At 39.2% G+C, this 6,082-nt stretch overlaps 1 non-coding gene across 1 annotated transcript; it reads left to right on the forward strand.

Annotated features, from left to right (window-relative positions):
* The first annotated feature begins 907 nt into the window (after positions 1-907).
* LOC126938227 (U6 spliceosomal RNA) lies at positions 908-1,014 on the forward strand. Its single transcript, XR_007720038.1, has one exon. It is a non-coding gene; the product is annotated as a U6 spliceosomal RNA (small nuclear RNA).
* The last annotated feature ends 5,068 nt before the right edge of the window (positions 1,015-6,082 follow it).

Here is a 6,082-nt window from a genome sequence, read left to right on the forward strand (position 1 = left end):
ATGGTGAAACCTCCCTCTCTACTAAAAATACAAAAATTAGCTGGGAATGGTGGCACGCACCTGTAATCCCAGCTACTCAGGAGGCTGAGGCAGGAGAATCCCGTGAACCTGAGAGGTGGAGGTTGCAGTGAGCCGAGATTGCACCACTGCACTCCAGCCTGGACGACAGAGCAAGACACTGTCTCAAAAAAAAAAAAAAAAAAAAAAAAAAAAAAAAAAAAAAAAAAAAGTGTAACGCTTCCTGCAATTTCATGAGATATTCCAGCATTTTTCCAATAATTTCATTCCCTCTTTTTTCTTTAAGTTGGCTAAATCAGCCTTGGTTTCTTACAAACAGAAGAGTTTAACTCTTAAATTCTTTCAGATTTTCTCTATCTGTGGATATGTGCAAATATATAACATGTAATAAAAATAGGACCATACTCTATAAGCCATTTTGTTAGATATATGAACATTTTTCAAAGACAATAAATATTATTTATTATTAACAATATAATACTGTACATATGTACTATTGTTTCTTTAACCTACTTCTTATTTTTGCCATTTAGGGGGTTTAATATTTTTCTCTATTATTTAAAACTTCTACTTCTTTTTTAGGATAAATTCCTGAAAGTCACATTGCTGGGCAAAGTAAACGCAATTTGGAAGACTCTTAATTTATATAACCAAATTATTTTAGAAAATGTGTGCCAATTTACATTGTCATTTTTGAAGAATTACAGTAATTTTCTTATATGACCAACAACATTAGAAATTGTAATTATTTTGTATGTTTGTCAATCTAGTAAACAAAATGACACCCCTTTGTTTTAACTGGCATTTGTTTGATCGTTGTGAAACGAATCTTTTTTCAACCCAAATTCATGGCTATTTGTGTAATTTCATTTGTAAAATGTGTGTTTTGGTGCTCACTTTGGCGGCACATATACAAAAATTAGAACAATACAGAGAAAATTACCATGACTCCTGCATAAGGATGACATGCAGATTTGTGAAGAATTCCATATTTTCATAAGAATGATACAATGAACTTTCGGGACTGGGGGTGAAGGTCGAATGGGGAGTGGAGGTTAAAAGACTATATATTGGGTACATTATGCAATGCTTGGGTGATGGGTATGCTACAGTCTCAAAAATCACCACTAAAGAACTTATCTATGTTACCCAAAACCACCTGTACCCCAAAAACTATTGAAATAAAAATTTAAATTGTCCTTTGTCCACTTTTCTGTTGGAATTTTAATTTTTTCATTTTTAATTTGTAAGAAATATAAAAATGTAAAAAGAAATATATATTTTCAAAATACATTTGGTATTTGAAAAATATTTATGCAGTCACTATTTTTCCAGTTTTATGATTGTCTTTTATTTATTCTTTGTTATTGTTTTTATTGTTGCTGCTTTACAGGAGTATTTACTTTTATGTAACCTTTAGTCTTATTAGTATTTTCCTTTGTAGTTTCTGATTTTTATGCTATGCTTTCAAGGGCTTTTCTTTCTTTCTTTTTTTTTTTTTTTGAGTTGGGAGTCTTGCTCTGTCACCCAGGCTGGAGTGCGGTGGCGGGATCTTGGCTCACTGCAACTTCTGCCTCCTAGATTCAAGCAATTTTCCTGCCTTAGCCTCCTGAGTAGCTGAGATTACAGGCACTGGCCACCACGCCAGGCTGATTTTTCCATTTTTAGTAGAGACGGAGTTTCACCATGTTGGCCAGGCTGGTCTTGGACTCCTGACCTCAGGTGATCCACCCCCCTCGGCCTCCCAAAGTGCTGGGATTACAGGCATGAGCCACCACACCCGGCCTCTAAAGGGTTTTCGCATGCCAGTATTATATGAATATTCACCTACATACAGGCACACCTTGTTTTGTTACACTTCACTTTATTGTACTTCACAGATATTGCATTTTTTCCAAATTGGAGATTTGTAGCAACACTGCACGAAGCAAATCTCTTAGTGCCTTTTTCTTAACAGTTTTTGATAGCTCATGTAATATTTTAAACTTTTCCATCATTATGGTGAGGCTGGAGTGCAGTGGCACAATATCGGCTCACTGTAATCTTGCTTCCCGGGTTCAGGTGATTTTCCTGCCTCAGCCTCCCGAGTAGCCGGGACTACAGGTGCACGCCACCATACACGGCTAATTTTTGTATTTTTAGTAGAGACAGGGTTTTGCCATGTTTGCCAGGCTGGTCTCAAACTTCTGACCTCAAACGATCCACCTGCCTCGGCCTCCCAAAACGCTGGGATTACAGGCATAAGCCCCTGCACCCGCGAAGACAACAAACTTAATTGAAAAATGCTGCGTGTGTTCGGACTGCTCCACTGACTGCTGTTCCTTATCTGGCTTCCTCTCCTTGAGCCTCTCTATTCCCTGACACACAATAATATTGAAATCAGGTCAATGAATAACCCTACAATGACCTCTAAGTGTTCAAGTGAAAGGAAGAGTCACATGTTTCTCACTTTAACTCAAAAACTAGAAATGATTAAGCTTAGTAAGGAAGCCAGATGAAAGCCAAGATAAGCTTTCAAAGCTAGACTTCTCGTGCCAAACAGCCAAGTTATGAATGCAAAGGAAGAGTTCTTGAAAGAAATTAAGAGAGCTACTCCAGTGAACATACAAATGATCAGAAAGCAAAACAGCCTTATTGTTGAGACGGAAAAAGTTTTAGTGGTCTAGGTACAAAATCAAAGCAGCCACAACGTTCTCTGAAGCCAAAGCTTAATCCAGAGCAAGGCCCTAACTCTTTTCCCTTCTATGAAGGAAGAGAGAAGTGAGGAAGCTGCAGAAGGAAAGTTTGAAGCCAGCAAAGGTTGGTTCACGAGGTTTAAGGAAAGACGCCATCTCTGTAACATAAAAGTACAAAATGAAGTGGCAAGTTTTGATGTAGAAGCTACAAGTTATCCAGAAGATTTAGTTAAGATAATTGATGAAGGTGGCTGCACTAAACAACAGATTTTCAGTGTAAATGAAATAGCCTTCTAGTAGAAGAAGATGCCATCTAGGACTTTGATAGTTAGAAGTTAATGTCTTCCTTCAAAGCTTCAAAGGACAGGTCGACTGTCTTTTTAGGGTCAAATGCAGCTGGTAACTTTAAGATGAAACCAATGTTCATTTACCATTCCCAAAATCCTAGGGCCCTTAAGAATTACACTAAATCTCACGCCTGTAATCCCAGCACTTTGGGAGGCCAAGGTGGGATGATTGCCCGAGCTCAGGAGTTTGAGACCATCCTGGGCAACACGGTGAAACCACGTCTCTAATAAAATACAAAAAAATCAGCCAGACGTGGCGGTGTGTGTGTGTAGTCCCAGCTACTCGGGAGGCTGAGGCAGGAGAATTTGCTCGAACCCGGGAGGTGGAGGTTGCAGTAACCCAAGATAGCGCTACTGCACTCCAGCCTGGGCAACAGAGCGAGACTCCGTTTAAAAAAAAAAAAATTACACTAAATCTACTCTGCGTGTGCTCTATAAATGGAACAACAAAGCCTGAATGACAGCACATCTACTTATAGCATGGTTTACTGAATATTTTAAGCCCACTGTTGAGATCTACTGCTGAGAAGAAAAGATTCCTTTCAAAATATTACTACTCATTGACAATGCACCTGGTCACCCAAGAGCTATAATGGAGATGTACATGGAAATTAAGGTTGTTTTTATGCCTGCTATCACAACATCTATTCTGCAGCCCATGGATCAAGAAGTCATTTCTACTTTCTAGTCTTATTTAAGAAATACATTTCATAAGGCTAGATCTGTAATAGACAGTGATTTCTCTGATGGATCTGGGTAAAGTATAATAAATTGAAACTCTCAATATTGAAAATATTGAAAGGATTCACTATTCTAGATGCTTTTAGGAAGAATATCTGTGGTTTATGGGAGGAGGTCAAAATATCAACATTAACAAGAGTTTGAAAGAAGTTGATTCCAAACCTTGTGAATGACTTTGAGGGGTTTAAGTCACTGCAGATGTGGTGGCAATAGCAAGAGAACTAGAATTAGAAGTGGAGCCTGAAGATGTGATTGAATTGCTGCAATCTCATGATAAAACTTGAACAGATGAGGTGTTGCTTCTTATGGATGAGCAAAGAAAGTGGTTTGTTGAGATGACATATACTCCTGACGAAGATGCTAGAAATATTGTTGAAATAGAAACAAAGGATTTAGAATATTCCATAACCTTAGCTGATAAAGCAGTGGCAGGGTTTGAGGGGATTGACTCCCATTTTCGAAGGAGTTCTACTATGGATACAATGCTATCAGACAGCATGGCATGCTACAGAAAAATCTTTAGCCAAAGGAAGAGTCAATCAATGCAGCAATCTTCATTATCATTTTATTTTAAGAGATTGACACAGACACCCCAGCCTTCAGCAACCACCACCCTGATCAGTCAGCAGCCATCGACACTGAGGCAAGACCCTCCACCAGCAGAAAGATTCTGACTTGTTGGAGGGCCAAACTATCGTTATCATTTTTTTAGCAATAAAGTCTTTTTGTTGTTGTTGTTGTTCTATGCTTCCCTATATAAGTCTTAAGTCCTGATTAGGTTTTCACATATTTATTTCATAGTTTTCACGTATTTGTTTCACTGTTATCCATCTATACCCCAACTCAAGCTTTGTAGACCAGCTTGCCCAAAGGTTTCAGTTGTCCAGAAATCTGGATGTCTGAGGAGACAGGGTCTTGTGTTGTCTTTATTGCATCCTTGAGAGATTACTGGGCTCTGGAGTTATTATATGCCCCCACCTTGGCTGGGACAACTGGACTTCAGCCACACCATGGCTTTCACTTTTATTTTTATTATTTTGAGCTTCTTGGGATATTTATTATTATTCTTATTTTTAGCGACAGAGTATCACTCTATCTCCCAGCCTGGAGTGCAGTGGTAAGATCTCAACTCACTGCAAACTCTGCCTCCCAAGTTCAGGTGATTCTTGTGCCTCAGCCTCCTGAGTAGCTGGGATTACAGGTGTGTGCCACCATGCCCAGCTAAGTTTTTTTTTTTTTTTTTTTTAGAGATACAGAGTCTCACTCTGTCGCTGGGGCTGGAGTGCGGTGGCATGATCTCAGCTCACTGCAAGCTCCGCCTCCCGGGTTCATGCCATTCTCCTGCCTCAGCCTCCCGAGTAGTTGGGACTACAGGCGCCTATCACCATGCCTGGCTAATTTTTGTATTTTTAGTAGAGACGGGGTTTTGCCATGTTGGCCAGGCTGGTCTCAAACTCCTGGCCTCGAGTGATCCACCTGCCTCGACCTCCCAAAGTGCTTGGATTACAGGCATGAGCCAATGCATCTGGCCTGATCTTCTTGATTTTTTTAGGGTGAATTTTGTTTAAATCCCTGTCATTAAATGTTAATCATTTTTGTTATTATTTGTTTAGTAATAAAAGTATTATCAAATGATGGTATTCCATTAGTATTTATAAGTTGTATTTTCTAAATAATATACTGGTAGTTCCAGGTTTATCTGGAGAGACAAGGAATGACTGTTGCATTGGGACGCTGAATGTCATGACTGCTCTAGAACAGATATGAGGCAGGTGTTGGCCTATTTCATCCCCAAATGAGCAGTGAGCCCCTCTCTCCCTGCACTACCATCATATCAAGCCTTGCTCTTTGCAAAACACTTCCACACACGTTACCTTATTTCCTCCTAACATTTCTCTGAGAAAAGCGGTGATCATCTCCAATTTACAGAAAAGATAAAATCAGAAGTTATACAACCAAAACTTAGATGTAACAGGACTTGATCAGAAGTTTAACTGATTCGCCTGGTACAAAGTTGTTTAACTTTTTACATGAAATATTTGTCATCCCCTCTCGACCCAACCCACTCCCCCATTTGCTTTCTCTTATCACAAAGTCCTTAGTTTAGTATTTTCCGAGGTCAAACTCTGGGTTTTCTGCCCTCTAGTCTCCACATTCTCTAAGCTTATTTTTCACCTAGGTTTCTTACAGGACTGAATATGGGACCGTGGTTTAGCTTGAAAAGAGACAAGCTTATATTACTTGAAAGGAGAGGGCATGTATTCTGAGGTTTGCAGTATAACCTGAACTTTTTGCATTTTT

The sequence above is a fragment of the Macaca thibetana genome, chromosome 15 (assembly GCF_024542745.1).
Source record: "Macaca thibetana thibetana isolate TM-01 chromosome 15, ASM2454274v1, whole genome shotgun sequence".
Classification (NCBI taxonomy): Eukaryota; Metazoa; Chordata; class Mammalia; order Primates; family Cercopithecidae; genus Macaca; species Macaca thibetana.